The 21,368-nt window shown below is 50.4% G+C and overlaps 2 protein-coding genes across 9 annotated transcripts in view; one reads left to right on the forward strand and one right to left on the reverse strand.

Moving 5' to 3' along the window:
• Tango2 (transport and golgi organization 2 homolog) overlaps positions 1–10,983 on the reverse strand; it is a 41,715-nt gene extending 30,732 nt beyond the window's left edge. For 2 of the 6 annotated variants that reach the window (XR_009586871.1, XM_021645205.2), the window contains exon 1: positions 7,235–7,380. The gene's annotated coding sequence lies outside the window, so the exon portion shown is untranslated. Of the gene's footprint in view, positions 1–7,234; positions 7,451–10,763 lie in introns of those variants that run through there. The other 4 variants (XM_021645207.2, XM_021645206.2, XM_060370036.1 and 1 more) reach the window with 4 other exon arrangements.
• Positions 10,984–11,097: 114 nt separating this feature from the next.
• Positions 11,098–21,368, forward strand: part of Arvcf (ARVCF delta catenin family member) — a 54,373-nt gene continuing 44,102 nt past the window's right edge. The window contains exons 1-2 of one of the 3 annotated variants that reach the window (XM_021645186.2): positions 11,098–11,359; positions 15,899–15,950. The gene's annotated coding sequence lies outside the window, so the exon portion shown is untranslated. The remainder of the gene's footprint in view (positions 11,360–15,898; positions 15,951–21,368) is intronic. The other 2 variants (XM_021645184.2, XM_021645185.2) reach the window with 2 other exon arrangements.

Here is a 21,368-nt window from a genome sequence, read left to right on the forward strand (position 1 = left end):
TTTACTGTACAAGGTTTGTATCTCCTGTCTTTAACTCCCTTTCCTAGCCCAGAGTGAGATCCCCCCTTTCCAGGCTCTTGGATCAGCCTTGTTTGGGTAGTGCAAGGCAGGGGCACAACTTGGCTTCCCAAATGCTTAGCCAATCCCCAGGTGTCTGGCTGAGCCATCCAGCCTGTCCCATGCCATCACATCAGACTCCCACCCCCTCAGGCCTGGCAGCATCACCAGGCTTCAGTGGTGCAGAAGTTAACCTTCACCCCAGTTTGTGCTCTAATGTCTGAAGAGCTCCTTTCTTTCCTGGCTATTCATAGATGCTATGGTTTGGCTGTAGCTTGCCTTTTTGCTACTTGTGGGCGCTTTTTTCTTCCTCGCTTCTCCATCCCTTTTCTTCCACCCTTTCAACCCCCTAACACTAGATAGGAGAAAAAAAAAAAAAAAGAATAAAGGGAAAGGGGCAATGTTATCATTAGTGTACTTCCTGCTGATTAGTTCCTTGGAGCAAGTTAGATCTTCACTGTCAGGATATCTAATTTCTTCTTTTTGTTTTATTTTTTCTTCACACATGACTGCTTAATAAACCGCAGTTGACCAACAATCCCTGATGCCTCTTGGGGCCCCAGCATTCCAAACCTTTGAAAAGGCCCCAGAATTCCAAACCTCACACAACCGCAGAAACTTTCTGCAGCTGGCCCCTGCTAGAGTATGAGTCAAATCATAGTCAATCCTTAAGTGGACAGTTTGAAGCAGCCCCATATCCCATACTGGGATTAAAACAAAAACATATTCCCATAATATTTCTGTGTTGTTTTTTGTTTGTTTGTTTGTTTGTTTTGTTTTTTAAATCAGAACTTTCATTACATTTGGATACATCTCAAACTCAGCTTTATCAGCCCCGTGGTGCTGAGAGCTGATGGGGCCTCTAAGAGTTTGGGACTTGGGGGCTGGAGAGATGGCTCAGGGGTTAAAAGCACTGGTTACTCTTCCAAAGGACTTGAGTCTCAAACTTTATGTAACAGGGACTCCAGTGCCCTCTTCTGGTCATCAAGGGCCTTTAAGAGTACTACATGCATGTGGTGCACATTCATACATGTAGACAAAACACCCATACACATTAAAATGCATTAAAAGAAAAAATTTAGGCCTAGAGGGAGGTCTTAGGTCAATGAGGATACTGGCCTTGGAAAATACTAAGGGAGGCTTATGGGGCTTTTGGAAAAGCAAGAAGTCGTTACAAGAGCCTTTCCACACATGCTCCTGTCACTGCCATCTACCTGGTGATGCAGCCAGTGGAAGTCGTGGGCTTGCGAGAGTCTGGATCATACCTTTTGTACTCTCAATATCCAAAACTTTTCTTTATCAAGTCAGCCTGCTTTGGCTATTCTGCTGTGGCAATGGAAAACTAAAATAACAGAATCTTTACATCCTGGCCATGGTAAGTACATACATAAATTTCTACCACTTAGGAGATAGACAAGAAAATCAATTCAAGGTCATCTTCAGCCACTCTGCAAGTTCAAGGCCAGCCTGAAATACAGGAGGCTTTAGCAAAAAAAAAAAAAAAAAATCATCTTCTAGCAGCCTAGCTGGATCAATGCTGCACTGTAACTGGCATGTCTGGACAAAGTGGGAACACACTAAATAAACCCTTTTCTGACAATCCAAATGGTTAAAACAAGGTATCCCAGGAACTGAATTCTCCATGGATCTCCAGCTGGGGGAACAGGCTGAAGTCAGGGACAGTCCCGGGAATGGTTTCCAGGAAATATACACCTTGTCAGATGGCCTCACAGGTTAGGCTAGCCTGGCAAGAGAGACTTGCCGTCCTACATAAACTGTGCCCTCACTGATAAGGACCCTTCGATGATGTTAGATCTCAGGGGGTGCCCCAGTGGAGAGGATCAGCCAGGATTTACAGGCTCTTTAGTACCTTCCCTAAACTTTTAAGCCATTGGGATGTACCAGCCTTGAGGTAAGGCTGAACAGTACTATTAGTTCCTTAAATTAATGACCTTATGCCCTATTTAGTACCTTTACTAATCTGCTACATTCAGAAGTCCTTCTCTAAGGACTATAAACACAAGGACAGCAGCTTCCCCAGCCAGCACTGTTAAAGGATATGATCACCTGAAATTGGAGCACCTGGCTGAACAGGCCTTGGAGGTAAGCACGGGGCCAGCATGTTCCTGAATCTCCTTGTCCTTCCCAATGGACCCGCACTGAAGAATCTTTTTCTGCTTTTCACTATTAATTTGGGTCTTCAATATTTTTTAGATTTATTTAGTTTATGAGTGTTCTGTCCGCATGCATGTCAGTATACATATGTGTGCCTATGGATAGTTGTAAGCTATCATGCAGGTGCTGGGAACTGAACCTGAGTCCTCTGACAAAAACAGAAAGTGCTTTTAACAGCTAAGCCATCTCTCCAGCCCCTTAATTTGGGTATTGGTTTATTGAGGACAGTGATGGAGCTTGTTGGGACAGAGGTTGTGATTCTAAGTCTAGTAACAGTACTTCCCTGTTAGCTATGTCAGGCCTTGTGCCAGTACCAGAGACTCCAAAGCGACACAGTGACAAGGTCCACAGCCTTTAGCACTTTATGTGCATGTGGTCCTGGGGATGGAACCCACAGCCTCATACATGCCTTAGCTCAAACACATCACACCTGAAGGCCTCACAGCTCCAGGCCAGCTTGCATCCTTCCAACGCTTAGTCCTTTCCTAGAGCAGCACACAATGACAAATAGCAGCAAGCCCCTGCTCCTGAGGCGGCAGCCAGGACAGCGAGCATCATTGTCTTGTCCAGTGACTGGAGATGAGCAAGACCTGTCCATGGGGTCAGAAGGCAGACAGAACCAACTGATCTCAGGACAGTCAGACTACAGGAAGCAGATGCCTGGGGACCAGCAATGGCTTCTGCCTCTGCCTGTGAATGGCTGGGCTCCTTGGTAGAATCCATCAAGTGGGGTGCTGAAAACCTGCGCTCCTGCAGCTGGCATGTTTCAAGACAAAGAGAGCTGTCTAATTCCAAAGCTCTTCAGAAGAAAGCTTGACACCCTGCTCTCTCCCTACGATGGGCAGGAGACGAGGCAGACAGTAAGAACGAGCAGATGCATCGTGGAACAGAGCACAGGGGCACAGGGCAGAGCGTAGGTGGACTACTTGACGATGGCCTCACTCACCTGAGCAGTGTGCAAGATACACTTGAGGCCTGGAGGAAAAGGCAAGCAGACGTGTGGGCAGAAAGGCGGAAATGCAGGACACAAAGGACAGGCATTTTTTTTTCTGACTTCCCACTGGAGATCTAACAGCCTGAGACAATCTACCAGGGTTGTGTGGGTCAAGGCTACGGACAGAGGCTGTGTGACTCTAGAATCAGCTGACACTTTAATGACCGGGAGTGAAAATGTACTTTTAGGGCTACCTAGTCTGTGAGTCTGGAAAAGTCTCTTGGGCTTTCGGTCCACCTGAAGCAGTCAAATCACTGCTGGCTGTGGTAGCGCCTGGCAGCGGGTAGCGAAGCTATTCTTTTTGGGCAGGGCAAAACCCAAGAAACTTCTGATGTGATGGGCCGTGATCTGGGCTTCAGGGAGCTGGCAGCAGAAGAGGTAAACACACATGGAACACAGTGTCGGCATTCCTGAGACCTTGGCTTGAGAGATCTCCCGGCAACCAATCGGATGTGGCACCCTCTTCTCCTCCCATCTTGGCAGCCAGAGCTCTGTAAGGCGATGCTGCTCAAGCCCGCTATTAAACAGCAGTTCACCATGACAAACTGTCTCCCGCGATGCCTTCTCCTCAGATCTCCCAATGTTCTGAAGACATTAATTCAGCCTCACACCAGGGTGTCACTGTCTCTTCACAGTTCAAAGGAACAGCACCAACCAAATATACTATGGGTATGACAGAAAGCTGTGGATTTCAGCCTCCCCTCAGTAAGAAGGCCAGCCTGTTCCCCAACCCCCCCACAACAGGGACAGGCCTGGCCATCACCTCATTCTGTATTGAAAATTAAATACATAAATAGGGCATTTTCTGTTTAGTTTTTTTTTTTTTTTGAAACAAGAGCCCTGGCTAGTCTAGAACTCTTTACATAGACCAGGCTGCCCTCAAACTCTTAGAGATCTGCCCACCAAGTACTGGGATTAAAGGTGTGTGCCACCACACCCAGATAAAATGTGGAATTTCTTTAAGAAAGACTTATTTCAGTATATGAGTGTTTTGCTTACATGCATGTCTGTGTACCATGTGTATTCCTAGTGCCAGCAGAGTTCAAGGAAAAGAGGGTCTCAGGTTTCCTGGAACTGGAATTGTAAACCAACATATGGATGCTAGGAACCAAACCCAGATCCTCTGCAAGAACAAATGCTCTTAACTACTGAGCCACCTCTAGCTCCCAATTTCCCCAAAGAGAGGACAGAAGCAAGCACTGAGACACATGGCCGGTATGACATAAGCTGCCACAGAGTATCATGGGAGCAGTTGCTGGAACATGGATGCACACTGGTATCTTTAAAGTTTGTATACTTGATTTTTGCAATCTCAAAACAAAGCTGGGTGTGACACACACACACACAGTCCTAGCACGTGGGAGGCAGAGACAGGAGGACAGCAAATCCATTGTCAGCCTAGGCAACACAGCAAGACTCTAATCGAACTTCTCAAACACATATGCACTTACTTAAGAAAAACACAATAAAAAAGTTGACAGCACCCTGGAGGCTGATGAGTTCAAGGCCAGCCTGGACTACAGAGCAAGTTAAGCAAGTCAAGACTATATTAGAAACCCCACCTCAAAGAACAAACAATGAATAGTTGAGATAAGGAGAGGTGGAAGAGCTGGGCTTGGTTTGGTATGCCTGTATTCCCAGAAGGGAGGCAGAAGTAGGCAAATCTCTTTGAGTTGGAGACCAGCCTGATATACAAAGCCAGTCAAGGACACAAGGACAACCAAGGCTAGTAAAAAAAAAAACAACCCTGTCTTGAAAAACAAACAAACAAACAAACAAACAAAGGTAGAAATTGTACAGATAATCTCTCAAAGATCAACTTGGTTTGAGGTGACCTTGTTAGGAGCCCTTTACCAAGTCTGAACCAACAAATGCCAGGCTTGCAGCCACTGTTGTTGTAAGCTGACACATCACCAAAAGATGGGCTCTGGCTCTTCCCCACAGAGAGGGTTACAGCAAGCTTGGCTCTGCTTCTGGGACTCCTCCAAGCCTCCCTGTCCTCAGCACCAGGCAGCAGACAGGTGGTCACCTACATCTGGGGAAGGGCTGCGATTACATCCAAGCACGTAGGTGATCAGACTAAGGAACTGCAGTCCACATGAGGCAGGATGGAAACAGGGAAATGATGAGGACATGAAAAGCAAGAACAGGGCTTCATCCTGCCATGGGAGTAAAGCCTTCTGTCAGCTGAGAAGCAAGCAGTCCAATGCAATGGCTGTTGAGAGTTAGCATTCTTTTCTTTTCATACACAGATTTTTTTTTTTTTTGAGAGAGGATCTCCCTGTTTATCCCTGACTAAGCTCACAGAGTTCTGCCTGCCTTTGAATCCCAAGTGCTGGAATTACCATGTCCAGCCTCATCTACAGGTATTTTATGTTAAAATAGCAATAACCCAGGCTTAAGGCATGAAAAAATGTATATGACCTTGAAATGGCCTTATCTCTTTACCCAGGCAGGTCAGAGATCTTCAATGTTCACAGTAAGATACCTACCTAATGCCTTGAGGGCTGAACTTTTACCTTATAACCTTGGCAGTGCCATCAAGTGATAAGACAGAACTTTTAAACCTCACCCAATGAGTTGCTTTGGAGAAGACCCAAGCCCAAGCCCTGGAGTATGTTTTACTTTCTTTTGGGCATCTCTTTTGCCTAGTCTTCATGCTTAAGCCTCTACTGAAATATCTTTAATACAGTCTCCAACTCTACCTCATAAACTGGCTAGCCTGAAATTCTTTTCAGCATCAAAGCCTGGTGTGACCTGAATTTAGGCCCTTAAAACAAGGGGAAATTCTCAGGCTACTGAGAGTGACAGCTGGGAGCTGTGCCTCTTTGCTGTGTGTCCCCCAAAACACTTAAGTGAAATAAAGACACAAAAGTAAAATGAAAATGTGGGGCTGGGGACCATGGTAAGGGAACCTGAAGAGATGGGAGCACCACTGCATCCTACATTCCTGGAGGGACACTAGGAATCTGAAGGAGGGACAGAGTCTCTGCTCTGTCTATCTGGCAACAGTCAGCCTCTGCAGCAGATCACATGATTCAGGAGGTCCTGGGGAGAAGGAGAGGAGCACAAGCCTGGCCACCAACCACCTTGGCCTAGAGCAGCCTTGGAAGCATCTGACTCCTTACCTAGAGTTTTCTTCACTGAGAACAAGACTGGACCAATGAATACTGACGTTAAAGCGCCTAGAGGAAGTCTTTCATAAGCGTCATTCAGCTGTCCCTTTATAGCTGTCACATCTACCTCATAGAAGATGGCTCTCAGCCCAGTTGTGGCAAAACAGTAGTCAGGAGGCCCAGGCAGCAAGACACACTTCACGGGAGAGGGGAGAGGAGCTGGGGATCAGGGACTTTGTGCAAGGGCATAAGGTTCATTCTAAAGAGGTGGCCTATCGGGCAGAGAAAAGCACAGGGAAGACGCTGAGGGTAGACAGGTGGGTCTCAACCTCGGGTCCTTTTTGTCCACTGTCTAAGAGAGGAAAGCAAGCAAAACCTGGGCTGCAAAAGTGCCTAGAGTGGCCTGGATGCAGACTAGACGCAATGCCCTCCCATTCGGAACGAGGGTTTACCAAGCCAACCCAGTAAAGCCCATACCAGGCATAGGAATGACCCAGCACTTGCTGCCTACTCTGACATATTGTGAGGTCTGAGGCCTCAGAGCAGGCTTCAGGGTGAGAGAGGCGACAAGACTAGGCTCCAGAGTAGTCCCTAATGCTGGATACTGCAGCCCTCCACCCAGCAAACAACCATGCAGCACCCTGTCCCTCCAATCTAGACTCTTACACAGCAAGTCTGCTCCTGCCTGCCATGAACCCCTCCCCGTACCCAGTCCTGACAGGGATAATCAGAAACGTCTTCCAGTACCGCGGGGCTGCTTTTAATTGTCAGAGAGGGTCTAGTCTGTCGGACTACTGTGCCAAGACAGACCTGTTAGTTTCCATTTTACGCCTCGAAAAGAGGAAAAGTGAGTTAGGACGAGAAGGTGCGGGCCGTCTCGCCCTCGACCAACCTGGTCCAGACCGCGTTCCAGGAGCACGGTGCCCGACCGTGGGGTGAGCCCGCCAGGAGCGCAGCCAGCCAGCCCCAGCCTCCCGCCGCACACTCACCGCCTCCGCCGCCGCCGACTTCCGGGTGCCGCACCCGCGCGCCATAGCCGCCAGCCCAGGACCCGCCCGGCCCGCTGTCAGTGCGCTCGCCATTGGGCGGAGCGGCGAAGGGCGGAGCGGAGAGCCCACAGCCGCGGCCTTGTTGGCTGAACTTGCCTTCGTTCAGAGACTCGGAGCTCCGCCCCCGCAGCTGCGCCAAGCCTGGAACTGCACCAAGGCTGGAGTTGTGCGGGCATCTATTCCCTTTATGCTGCCACAGCATCTCAGCCTGCGCGTTACCTCTGCGAGAATGAAGACAGACTTTGAACCCCGCCGGGTTTTGGCGCCGAAGCCCCACCCGTTAGACTGGGTCCTGATCGTAACCTTTAGACCATACTCTAATCTCTCCTGGACAGCCTTCCCTTCCTTTGTCGCCCCCAATTCAACCCAGACTGTCCCTGGCCTCTGACTGACGCTTTATCTATTGCAGTCCCTGAATCAGGAAGTACCACAGAACTTGGACTTCTGCTCTACCTTGCCTTCCGTAGTCTTTGAGTAGACATGGAGGCTGTCCTGCAGATCCAGACCCCAAGGATGAGGAGTTGACCATGCTTGAGCTGTTTGGGCAATGACTGAAGCCCTGAGAAGAGGGTCGAGGCATTCACAGGGGCTTCTCTTTAGCATCAGGTTGTGTCAGGAGCCTGAGCATCACTCAGGTGGAGCACCAGAGGCCCTCCCCAAGGCGAGTACTCCCCAAGGACAATGATAATGTACTGCAGGCTCTCAGCCCAGTGTCTTGATACTCAGTTCTCATTCACTCCATTTTATAGATGCAAATATAATTGCCCAGCCCACAAGCTATTCAGTTGAAGTAAATTAAAGAGCAAACAAGATCGTTATGTGATTGCTGTCAAACCTGGGCACCTGAGTTCCAGCTCTGTGACCCACATGGTGAAAGGAGAAAACTGAGTCCTTTAAATTGTCCTCTGGTCGCCACATGTACATCGTGGTACATACACACTAAATAAAATGTAATTAAAAAAATTGTAAAGATGTCAAGTGGCAGTAGCTGGACTGAAGACCTAGGTGCCATGGTCCCAAACCGAAATGCTGACGCTTCGCAGAAAGCTTTAACTCCGGAGAGACAAAGACAAAGGCGCAGTCAGACCCAGCCGCAGGTGTCTGCTCTCTCACAGCCTCACCCACCTGTGTTTCTCCTGAGACAGGAGAGGACTTGTGCACCATGACCAGTGGCCAGCAGGTGGCAGACCTAGCTAGGCCCTCCAGGTTTAGCCCGATCACCCTGTGCTTCTGCCAGAAGTCTCCAAAAGAGCAGCCAGACCACCTGGTCTATAGTAGGCTAAAGACAAGTAGGCTTGGGAATAAATGAGCATGGGCTGGTTATGGGCTAGCAGATACACAGTAGCGTGTCTCCAAAGCACCAAGCCATGCACCTCAGAGTGGGATATCACTAATAGAGATGTAACACCATTTTGGATGGCGGTTCAAATCCTGTCACGGGGGCAGGTGGCTGTGTGACGGGATCTGAACCCCAGCTCCTATTTTTGTTAGTTATACACTCTGACATTCTCCCCCAATTGAGTCTGGCTTATTGCCATTCCACCTTCAATTGCACAGTCCTCAGAACAGGAGCTCACTATATATATATATATATATATATATATATATATTTTTTTTTGTAACCACCCTTTTTAGTCTTTAAGTACTGACTAGTCAGGAAGTTCTTCCTAACCAATACACCTTCTCTCTGTGGCCTTCTCCAGCACTGTCCCTACAGAGATTTCCAGAGGAAAGAGAGAGAGGGGGAGGGAGAAAGAGAGAGAGAAAGAGGAGGAAGAGGAAGAAGAGGAAGAGAAGGAGAATAAGAAGAGGAGGAAGAGGAGGAGGAGACGACACTGGACTATTGGTCCCTGTGGGCTTCTGCTCTGTTTCTGACCCCTGCCTTGTAGGGAAACTGTAAGACAGCAGCCCTGATACCTGGCTGAGTTGGCTCTACCCACCCTGATCTTCTCTGCGCAGCTGGTGATCGGGCTCTAAAGCAGACAGGTCTCTGGGAGGGGCAATACTAGCTTGGGCTAATTTGGGAGGCTATGTCTCCCTTTTGCCCTCTTCCAGCAGAAGAGACTGTTCAGCCTCTTTGGTACCATCAGTAAGTATGGGGAAGTAGACACAGAACTACAAGGTCTTCAAGAGAAGGGCTCCAGGATGGCCAGGGGGCCAATGCCTTTGGAGACAGGCCAGGGGACAGCTGGATGTACTCAATCCATTTCTAATAGAGGAAAGAGAATCCTCCACCACACAGCAACCTAGCCAGAATGGCATCTGCAGTGTTGCTCTACATAGTGAGAGCTACCTCCTGGGAGGACTCTGTTCTCTTGGGGGTGCTCGCTCTGCCTTCCCAGAGCTGCAACAGTGCCAGGATGCCAAATGGGTTCATTTTCAGTACCAGTACCAAAGGATTAGTAGCAACTGTCTTGACTCTGAAAAGCTCCTGGCATCAATTTTTATTGCTAGAGCACAGCTAAACCCAGGTGGACCCAGAAATGTAGTCTAGCTCCAGGCATTTAACTTTCTTTGTTCTTGCCAAGCAACCATTATTGTGTGAGCACACTGGACTCAGCACAGATGGGTGAAATATGACTGTCAGGGTAGCGCCCCCCCCGCCCCCCGCCTCCATTAACACTCTCTGGAGGGGCCTTAAGTTGCTCATTTCCAGGTGCGTCCAGAGTGTGGAAGGCTTGTAAGCAAGCACAGGCCAGATCCATTTCCCCTGCCTCTCTGCACTCCCATCTCCTGTTTTACAGCATCTCCTCCACTGTCACTGTCACTGCAGAGATGTGACTGGTGTGCTCTCTACCTGGCCGGGAAATGTGTGTTAATCTTTTCAGGAAGTGGATGAAGCTCCTTGATGCTTCTCCGAGACTCGGAGCAAGGCAGAGGAAATCGGGGCACCAGGGTGGAGTGGGGAGAGAAAAACATATAATTGCCTTTTCCCAGACTGAGAACTCTTGTCATTGCCGCGGGAAAGCATAGCATTATGCAGCGGGGAGTAGGGGGCGGGGGTGTGCCCAGGGGCTCTGTAAATACAGGCTTCACAGAAGAAACAGACCTTAGTTTTACCAGCGTCTGGTTTTGCTCTTGATATCGCTGCGGTCGTCCTCACCCCTTGCCAGCCTACCTAACCTTGTTGGTCCTCGCTTGCAGATATTCTGGGACAGTGAGACAAGCCCCCCAGGCCTGGACGTCCGAAGACTGAATTCACGACTTAAAGCAAACAGTAACCTAGCCAGACCTCAGTTTTCCATCTGTAAAATGGGGGGGGCGGGTAGCAGCCCAACCCTCCTTTGCAGGGCGTAGGAGAAATACCATTCTATGACAATAAAAAAGGATCGACGCTCAGTGTCCCGGCAAACAGCAGGCGCTGGAGGATACCTGCGAACTGGGAGTGATGTTGGAGACAACGCTGCTGGAATCCGGGAGTGATAGCCGGGTCCTACAAGGTCCGGCTCAGGGGGAAGTCCTCGGAAGGTGGCTGGGAGGGGGCAACTCTGCCTTCTGCCTCCGTTGCAACCGCAACATTCCGGGCAGGTGTCAAAGCCTGGGCCTGCTCTGCCAGGGGGCCGATCTTGGCTAAGACTGACAATACCAGGAGCCCAACAGCAAGCCGCAATCTGTGCACATCCATCCAATCCGTACGGGCTGCGGGGCGCGTCTCTCTACCAATGGGGAAATTCTCGGTTGGATGGGGCGGGGCGGAGGCCTCTTCTCCGGCCAGGTCCGCTTTGCGCACGGGCCGCGGGAGGGGTGGGAGGGCTGGCCTGATGACTGCTCCGGATAGATGAGGAGGAGGAGGAGGAGGAGGGTTCCCTAAGCCCCGCACCCGCACCGGAACCCGCCCGAGCTGTGGCCCTGGAGCAGTGTTGGGTGCAGAGCGCTGGAGAGGCCGCTCCCCCCCGCGACGGGGGACCCGGGGACGCGTGTCTTGGGGGCGGAGGCCTCGCTGCGGAGCCGCCCACGCCGCGCGCCAGGTGAGCTCGGCCGGGTGGGCGGGGTCCGGCTGTGGGCCTAGGTCTGGACACTCGCGTCTGCGCCGGGACTGGGTGGGTGCTGGGGGATTGGGTGCTGGGGGTCGGGCTGGGCATAGCGTCTAGGTTGCAACGCGGACTAGGGTAGAGACAGGGTCCTGGGCTCGGACTCAAGGTCTGGGTGGGGTTCGGAAGCCAGTTCTTCTGCCCTTCCGAGCCCTCGCCTACACTGGGACCCCCTAGAGACCCGGGGTCGCTTGGGGGTGGGTCTCTTTGTGCGTGACCTCAGGGCCCTGTCCGACTTGGTTACAGCGCCAGCTTCATGCCGCCGTCGGGCTGAACAAGACCCGGCTCCCGCAGCCTGAGAGAGCCACAGGAGCGCCTGGAAGCAGGCACGCGGCAGCTACAGAAACTTTACAGGGACCCAGGGGCGGCGAAGCTGGGGAACTTCCTAGGGTGTCACGGTCGTTGGTGAGGGAAGGGTCTTGGCTCCGCCAAGGGGGTGCTCCCCAACGCACCTCGCTACTCCTAAGGCCTCAGAAATGAAAGAGGAGGCGCTACTGGGAATCCCTTGTCTGGTGTCTCCGCTTGGATCTCGTCCCTAGATATCCCTACATTCCTCAGTGGGACTCCGGCCTTGGACAGTCTGCAAGCCTGGAAGTTGCTTTGGGCAAGAGGCCTGGGTACCCTGGCCTTCCCTTTTTAATTTTTAAATAATTAAATGCTGCATACATGCAACATTTTACTGTATTTGTTTCAGTGTCAGCTATCAGATTATCCAGGGTACTAGGGAACTCTCACTTCCCTGTAGATTCAGACATTTAGAAATGACAGAAAAGAAAGAAAATGCTTCCATTTGTGTTAACTTCTAGGCTAGACTCATAATGTGGGCTAACAATCTGAGATACAGAACACATGCCTACTTTTATAAAGCCGGGGGATGGCGCCATGGCCAAGCTGTCTTTAGAACCATCTCTCCCTAAGTAAGACCAGCTATGCACAGAGAGTCTGCAACTCCACAAGGATCCCAGCCCCTCCACCTCTCCTCTGGTCCAGTATCCAGGCTGTATATGGTCCATTCAGAGCAAGTGCTGCCTGCTCCGGGGGTGGGTGTGGGGGGGTGATGTCTCAGGATCTGTGAGCGTGGGATGGTGACATGTCAGTACTGCTGGAGCTCGTCCCTGTGCTCTGAGGCTATGTCCAGACAGGTATTGTATCGTCTGAGGTATCTGATGCTTTCTGCTGCCTGCAACCACCTTCCATTTGAGGTCCTAATATTAGGGTCTGTCACATAAGTAAGTGGGCACAAAGCACTTGGCTCGGATGACAGAGATACTTCTGAGCACAGCCAAGCCAGTGCCCACCTGGGTCCCTTTAGCTGTGCCATCCTCATGACTTTTATGCACAGATGCTTGTGACCAACACTCTCTTGCATGAATTGGGCCCAGCCCTTAGTCTCACCAGGGCCCAGCTGCTATACCACTCTCAGTCTGTGTGCTTTGGCTCCTTTCAGTGTCTCTCTCTCTCTCTCTCTCTCTCTCTCTCTCTCTCTCTCTCTCTCTCCCTCTCTCTCTCCCTCTCTCTCTCTCTCTCTCTTTCTCTCACACACCCCTCCAGGTCGCCTCTTCCTAGTCTCAAGCACCCTTTGCACTTCTTAGCCTCTGTAAGAGTAGGGCTATACCCTGTCCTTGTTTGCGCAACACATGGATTCAGACTGAGTTCCTCTCGACCCCAGACCAGCCTGGAGCTCTTCAACAGATGCCTAGCTGGAAAGCTAGAGCTCTGCTTCTTCTGGGCCGATTGTCAGGAGTTGGGGAGGAGTCAGAGATCCTTGGACAAGGCCCCTTGGCATCCTGGAGTGCTTCTTGCACTCTGAGGGTCATGTAGTGGTGGGATGGTGAAACCTAGACCCAGAAGGACATGGTAGATGGAAATGGATTTGCGGGGGGGGGGGGAGGGGGTGTCCAGACATGGGCTGTGCATCAGTGTCCATTGTAGCAGTTGGTGTGTTGTTGTGATGGGTCAGGAGGAGTGGTTCCGCTGTGGTGGGTACCAGTCATTGAGCAGAATGAATTTTCCCTGCCGGGTGGCTGGAAGACTCTCTATCTGTGCCCGTGTTGACTGCTGGAAGGGCGTGTTCCTAGCTACTTGCATTTTCAATCCTACCCTTGCTCACAGAGCAGAGCCTAAGGAGGCCCATGTAAGACTGCAGCCTGAGGAGGCCACTTTCTCAGTACACTCGGTACCGAGAAAGCTCTTAGGCAGGTCATCCTGATCCATGGTGCGCATGTGTGACTCTAAGTCACCTGCTTCTCAGCCTCAGCTGGCCTGACTCATCTCGTACCTGTGGAAGTCTCCACATAGTCAGCCCTTGCTGGCATGTAGCCTCCTGGTCTGTCCTTTAAGCTTGAACCAGGCTTGTACCCCAGTCTAAAGCCATGTGGTTGAGTCAGTGGCACTGTGACACAGCTGCAGACCCTCCCCAGAGTCTGAGTAGGTCTGTGGGGTTTAGGCAGGTGGTGGCAGTGTCTCGAGATTTACATGGTTTGGTGGAGTAACCTAATGTGTGTGCCTGGGAGGCGGGTTATGACTAGGGCAGGCTCAGACTATCTGTCCTCAGTGGAGAAATGGAGCATGGCAAAGCACCCAGTGGTCCTTGGGCGGGCCAGTGCCCCTGGAGCCTGTAGAACATCAGCAGCATGTTCAAAGGGTTTCAAGATGGGGATCCCCTGTCATGAGTCCCATCACTAGATCTGCCTCTTTTTAACTGCCCTATCCAGTCTCTTTTGTTATTTCCCATTTGCCCTCTGATTCAGGATCCTCAGCAAGGTAGCTAGCCATAGTTACTCTACCCTGACCATACCTGTACCATGCCCCTGTGATGAGAGCACTCCTAGAAAGAGACCCAGCCCTCTGTTGACCCCCATCACCCTGCATCCCAAAGTTCCTCTACCTCTGCACCTTTTTCCTACCATCTCTCTAGGAGTCTCATATGGCAGGGGTCCTATTTTTGTAGCCATGCCATTCCCTGCTGGGTGAGGGGTATGAAACCCTGGGGATAGGAAGACTTGAGTTCATATCCTGCTTGGTCCAGTTCTGTTTTTTCACATTTGTGAAATGGGGAATTATACCTACTCAGGACTGTCAATGGGAGCCAGATGTTGGCTCACAGATCATGTGGCCAAGGCTGTGGCATGTAGTGAGCCCTGGTGAGAGACTTTTCAAAGATCAGGGCTGATAACAAAGTCACATGGTTCTCTGTGATACAAAAATCTAGGTTAACATTTAAGTTAAAAGCAAAGTTGTCCCAGAAATGTCATGCCTAGAGCAGGGCTCATTCCCCAGCCACAGGCTTTGCCTCTGCTTGGGGGGTTAGTGGGCAACTCTCTCCAGCCGTTCCTCCAGTATCGGCAGGTCCTCCTGCCTTAGCATGTGCCTGACTCCCTTCTGCCTCTGCTGTTGAGTGTTGACGCTCACCCACACATTAACATTAAGTGCATGATCCCACTTTAACATTTAACCAGCTTTCTCCTTTCTGCTTGAAGCCTGTCTGCGGAATGGCCTGGCAGCTTCTAGCAACACAGCCTGGCCTGAATATGGCCACCAGAGGGCCTCAGGGACTGCCAGAGGAGCAAGCCAGGCTCCGAGTACTCCCTTCATTCTCTGCTGTACATACCCCTTCTGCAACCCCCCCAACAGGGTTAGTTGAAATTCATATTCAGAAGCTTGATAGGCTAAGACAGAGACAGATCCACCTCTGAGACCAAGCAGATGGAGTCCACACAGGAAGATTGGGCAGAGGCGCAGAACAACCTGGAAACAACAGAGCAGAGAAGACTATTACCTGCTTCATAGGACCCCAGAGATGCCTCCTTCTTTGTCCATCCCTCTCTGACTGTCCGTGCCATACATGTTTTCATTTTTATGACATAGACACTCTGGCAGTGTCCCTAGGCTCAGATATGCCAAGAGGGAATGTGTCCCTTGACTAGCTAGACAATCTAGACAGGAAGTGATGGTTCCATCAACCCATGGTGGAGTTGTGTGCTGAGCAGGCACCTCTGCTGTCTCACCAATGCTCCAGCTTACACACCGTGTGTACTTCACACTCCAGGGCCAAGTCCTACAACTTGCCCGGAACTGGGAGCCACGGTTGGAGCTAGCTTTGGGGAGCCTTGGGAAAGGCAAATGTCATCCCACAAGGTGTGGACTGAAGGTCAGGGAGACACAAGATGCTACGTGGAGTAGCAAGACTCTAATGATGCAGCCTTCTGGGAGGAGAAAGAGGTTGCTAAGTGTCCATATCTCTGACCTCTCAACCTCATCAGGAGGGAAGTTGACCTGATACAAACTGCAGTCCCAATTGTGTGTGGAGACAGGAAAGTGCATATGCCATGTGGTTGAGTCAGGAGCATCACAAGGCAACCTTAGGAACAGGGATGCCAGTGTCCTGCCTGGAGGACAGTCTAAGCGAGTATGCCTGCGTCCAGAAGAAACAGAGTCAAGGATGGCTTCACACAGTCTCCTCTGGTTTCTCTACAGGAACAGAGTCCACAGGATGGGTATTAGGACATGCTGAGATCCCTTGAAATAGGTAAGTAGCCTGCGCTGCTCGGGATAGCAGAGTATCCTGGTGGGGTTAGTGGGTGTGGTCTGTTGCAGAATGGTCTGGGTCCAGGCAGTGTGTGCTCTTGTTTGGTCAGCTTCATCCTGGTTGGGTTCAGTGTCAAAGCTGAATGGGACCAGATATGGAGGCCTGCCATGCCAACTTACATTTCACAGTGGCTCTAGTGTGCATAGCAGCCACCTGATTGATGTCTGTCTTGAGGATGAGCCCACAGTGGAGCTGACCTACCAGGATGCTGGGCATTGTTAATGAGGACATTAGCTGGGTCTGATCTCTGTCCATTTCTGCTTGGATGCCAGCCATGGAGGTATCTGGTGTCGGCATAGCCTGCTTGGCCTAGAGCTCAGCTCAGAGATGCTTCTGACTGCCCAGGGGAGAATGGAGCCTCGGACTGGCCACTGCTGATAAGTCCCAAGGCCTGGTGCCATGGGCCTCACCTGCAAAGTAAATGAATCTTGCAGTTTTGCATGCCTGTTGTTCTTATACAGCCTTGTCACTCTGCCACTGTAGGGTGACAGAGCCAGTGACACTCTGCTGTGATCATAGTCCTGCTGTGTGCACTGGCTTAGCTCAGGTGGTTACCTATTTTGGGTTCATCTGTGAATTATGGCTGCCAGTTTCAGAGGCCCTGAGGTGTGATGCTCAGGAAGTGGGGCAGGTTAGGTGGCATGGTCGTTTCTGTGTCTCCTGGTACTTTATGACTAGAAAAGACACTTTGAGAGCATTTGACACCCTACAGGAGTTGCTTTGGGGCAGAATGGGTGATATTTACAAGGACTCCCCTCTGGACACTGTTCTTCATCCAGGACAGCTGTCTTGTTTCCAACTAGTCCGTTCTCTCACTGAGTTCTGCTGGGAACTCAGTTCAGCCCAGAGGGGAAATCTGGCCCCATAATGTTGTGCTGGGAAGAAGGTAGCCACAGACCCAAGAAGATCAGGCTTCCGGAGGCCTGAGGGTCCTCTGTGAAGAGGCATTGGCACAGTGGATGGCCTGAGTCCTCTTCACCTGTGACCAAGGGTTTCAGCTTTCTTGGAAAAAAGACTGACCCCTCTGCTCCTTTCGGAAAATAAAGGCTCAGCATCTTGGTGAGCTTCTCTCTCGCCTGCGGCACCTATGACCAACATCTACCATTGTCTGGCACCCAACATCATGGAGCAGGAGGGAGAGGAATCTGGACTCACTGGGACCATGCCAGGCACTGGGCATTGCAGCTGAGGAGCTCCCAGCTTTCTGAGGAGATGAACGAGGACAGTCACAAATTTGGGGTTGTGAGAAGGGATTAAATGGGGCTCCCTCGAGAGGAAGGGCCTAAAGGCGCTGTGAGGCACATGCCTCGATGCAAAGCCTGGATAATAATACACCCTTTACACAGCTAAACCAGCCTGGTGTGCCCCATGCAGGCTTCCCCTGAGGGCTTGATGGGTTTTTCAGCCCATAGTTCAAGTCATTAAATATTAATGAGACCAATTCTCTGCTCCTCCCTCTGCCTCTCTCACATTTTTTTTTTTTCTCAGCTTTTACATTTTTCGTTTGTGGCAGTTTTTGATGTTCAATTTTTTTTTTTTTTCATTCTAGCAAAACATTGAATGTTTTCCCTTTCTAAAGTTACTTTAGCACTCTGTGTTGTCCTTTCTGGCACGTAGCTAGATAAATAGTGTCTGTCTGATTTCCACTAGATGCTACTACTTTGGGCTTTTGCATTCAAGATGTAACCCACCTTGAATTTATTTTGACATAAATGCAAAGTGAAGGTTTAACTTTTTTTTTCCTGTTGCTCATGAACTGTTTCCTTTCTAGTGTCTCTGTTGGTAAACATGGGAGATGTTATACTTAGCTGGCAGAGGAGACACAATCAGGAAGGTAGTTTCTCAGGATAAGGCTCCTCCCTTGTATTTGGGAGGGGCTGACCCCTGTTATTTTCCTAGTTCATGAAATCAGCTGCCTGAGGTGTAAGAGTGGGAGACTGTTCACATTAAAAAGGTGTGTGTGCGTGCGTGCTTGCTTCTGTGTGTGTGTGTGTGTGTGTGTATGTGTGTGTGTGTGTGTTGGGGGGGATGTTGCTGTGTCTTCAAGTTCTTAGGTTTGCTGTCACTAGTGATGTGTCAGTCCCTAGCTGGTGCTCATTGCTCTCACTGAAAGGACCAAGTATATGGGCTGGGGAGATGGCTCAACAGGTAAGAGTGCTTGCTGCTTAAGCCTGAGGACCCAGGTTCAAGTCCTCATCATAGTTTAAAAAATCTGGGCCTATTCACATGCCTGAGCCTGTAACTCCAGTACTGTGGAGGACAGAGACAAGAGGACCTGTCTCAAGAGAGTAAGGTAGAGAGCAATAGAACAAGCCACACAATGTCCTCTAGTCTTTCTGTATACATATATGGATGCACACACATATATTGTTTTTGGTTTTTGAAACAGGGTCTCACTATGTAGCCTTAGCTGGCCTAGAACTTGTGTGTATCAGACTGGCCTCAAGTTCATAGGGATCCACCTGTGTCTGCCTCCTGAGTGCTGGCATTAAAGACATGCAGCAGCTTGTGTGGCTTGTGTTTTTATAGAGAACCACTGATCCTCAAGCCGGTGCCACTTGAGCAAGCTGTGGTACACGTGGTAGAGTGGAGACTATTCACTGAGCACTGGACCTGGTCCCTGCTCCCAAAGTACCCTGGTTCTCCTTACAGGTGTGTGCCCCTAAAATGACATGTGCTGGTGTTGACTGGTGACATTCCAGAGCTTCGGGGTCTAAACAACCCAGTAGTGAGTTTATGAGTGGTCCTAGTGTCAGTCTGTGTGGCTCTTCAGGTGGAGATCCCTTGCCCAGTGGGGGATCACTTGCCTCATCCTGGGATGCAGGGTGGGGAGGGGTTAATGGGCTCTGCAATCCTGTTAATCTCCGGCTAGAGGCACTTCTAGGCTGGCCTCTGAGATAGTTCCAGATTGTATCCCAGCCTCAGGGCTGAGTGTGCTCAGTTGGCCTGGCTGCCTCACAGGAACTTTGCCTATATGACTGGAGAGGCCAGTTCAAGCTGGCCATCTGCTTTTGCTGTTGTTGGTTGTCAATTTGACTACATCTGGAATTAACTAACACCCAAAAATGGCTGAGCACACCTCTGAGAGAATCTTTTCTCCTAATTCGATCATTTGAAGTGGGAAGATGAACCTTTAATCCAGGTCTTTTGAGGTGAGAGGCCCATCTCTACTCTGGGCCTCTCCTTCTCCTGGAAGCCTGTGTAAGGACAGGGAAGAGGGAAGCTCTGTTTTCGCCCGCTTCCTCACCCCCTAGATAGCAAGTCCATTCCTTCACTGGCATTTGAAACTACTTCCTCGGGATTCCAGTGTATACAGAAGACATCCAGCCTTGTGGACTAAACAGCTACTGGATTTTGGGGCCTTCTGTTTGTAGTCATCCATTGTTGGACTAGTTAGAGCCAGCCTGAAAGCCATTCTAATAAATCCTCCCATAGTTATATCATATATATGTCGTATGCATGAATCCCAAATATAATAAATAAATAAATCTATACAAACCTATCTATCTGTATGTCTATAGGTAGATACAAATAAAGAGGGAGAGGGTATTGATTCATTCTCTAAGTTCTGTTACTCTAGAGAACTCTTAATACACTGGTATGCTGGTTTGCTCTAATTATTGCCTTGACACCACCTAGAGTCACACGAGAAGAGATTGTTAATGAGTCTCTCTACATTAGGTGGGCCTAGGGCATGCCTTTAGACTTAGTTCCTTGGGGAGATTCCATTCTTCGTCATCAGGATTCTAGCACTCTAGCCAAACATCAAACAGCAGCAGCAGAATGAAGGCTGCAGACGTGCTCCGGCCCAGGGCTGCAGAAATTTGTGCCCCAGAGGACGGTGCTGGGCTCCTCGAGGGCTCTGAATATACCGATGCGGAAACCGAGACCTAGGTCCTGTGGATTCTGGGATGGCACAGGGAGAAGGTGTCAGCCCAGCAGGGCCTGCATTGCCAAAGCAGTTTCCTTTCTTGGAGGATCACCACCTACACCAGGCCTGGAGTCAAGGCTACGGCCTCATGGTGGCACAAATGGGACATGCCTCCCAAATCTGGCAGGGCATGAGACAACAGAGGCCAGGGAGATACCAGCATCTCCCTTTGTGCCCGAAATTAAAAATAAATAAATAAATAAATAAATAAATAAATAGGCCAGTATCTGCCTAGAAAGCATAGAAAAGAAATCATGCTTGTCCCTCCGCAGCTAGCACTGCTGTCTTCTACCTTTTGAGTCCCACAGACTCACGCCATTGCCTGACTGACTCCACCTTGTGAGCCTTCACATACTGTTTTGTTGCTCTGCTGAGGGTGGAACCCAGAGCCCTGCTCTCCCCCCGTTTGCCCGACAGGTGCGCTGCGGATTGTGGTCCACTCTCCCATGTCCTTTTGTAGGCGTCTCCTATTCATTGCCCATCTCATCTACCTCCTGAGAGCTTGGCTCTTCCCCTTATAGCCTTATCCTTTCCCCAGATGCTTGGGAACTTTGCCTTTTTTCGGTAGTGCAAACTGTTTGCAGATCCCTGCCAAATCAGTGCTACTATGGGAAATGTCTCATGCACCCAGTCACTTTTCTGTATTAGAACAGCTTGGACTCAACCTCCTAGCAGAACAGGATGTATGTGTGCGCTGGTTACAGACTTTAGTGAGGAAGATCAACACACCTTGAGGCCTGGAAGACCAGCCTGTGGGAGAGGCCCATGACCCTCGACCTCACCTTTCTAGTTCTGTTCTCTCAGAGTTCCCCAGCCCCCACTGACGGTGTTATTTCCCAGAACCATCCATGCTCTGGTAGCGTCTTTATTATTACCTGTAGCTTGGGGTAGGGCATGCGGGCCTGCTCTCAGGCCCGGGAAGGTTCTGCATGGGGGCCTGACTCACCACTGCATTAGCCAGTATTTGCTCTTCATCCCCTACCCCACCACAAGACTCCCCATTACCTTCAGGATCAGGCTCCCCTCCACACGCCAACTCTCTATGTCAGCTCTTCTCATCTACACCCAGCCTTCTCAGCGCCTGCCTGGGTGGCATAGCCCTGTCTCTCCTAAGCACTGTAACTGCGTGGGTAGGTCCCAGGGCAGTCTGCCTCCCCCCCCCCCACTGCCCTTCCTCTATCTCTTGGGCACAGCCAGGCTACGTTGCTGTGCTGTTATGCTGCCTGGGCACGGTTCTCCAGCTGTGTGTCCTTGCTTCATGTGGCAGACACACCTGAGCCCTGGCTATGGACTGCAGCTCAGCTTTGGCTTATAATCCAGCGAAGGCCAGAGGGCTCCTGTCTCCCCCAGTTTGAGCTTTCTTTCTAGATGAGGTGGGAAGGGAAGGGGAGGAAGGTTTAGGGTTTTTTAAATCTTCCTCACCCAAG

The sequence above is a fragment of the Meriones unguiculatus genome, chromosome 17 (genome assembly GCF_030254825.1).
Source record: "Meriones unguiculatus strain TT.TT164.6M chromosome 17, Bangor_MerUng_6.1, whole genome shotgun sequence".
Taxonomy (NCBI): domain Eukaryota; kingdom Metazoa; phylum Chordata; class Mammalia; order Rodentia; family Muridae; genus Meriones; species Meriones unguiculatus.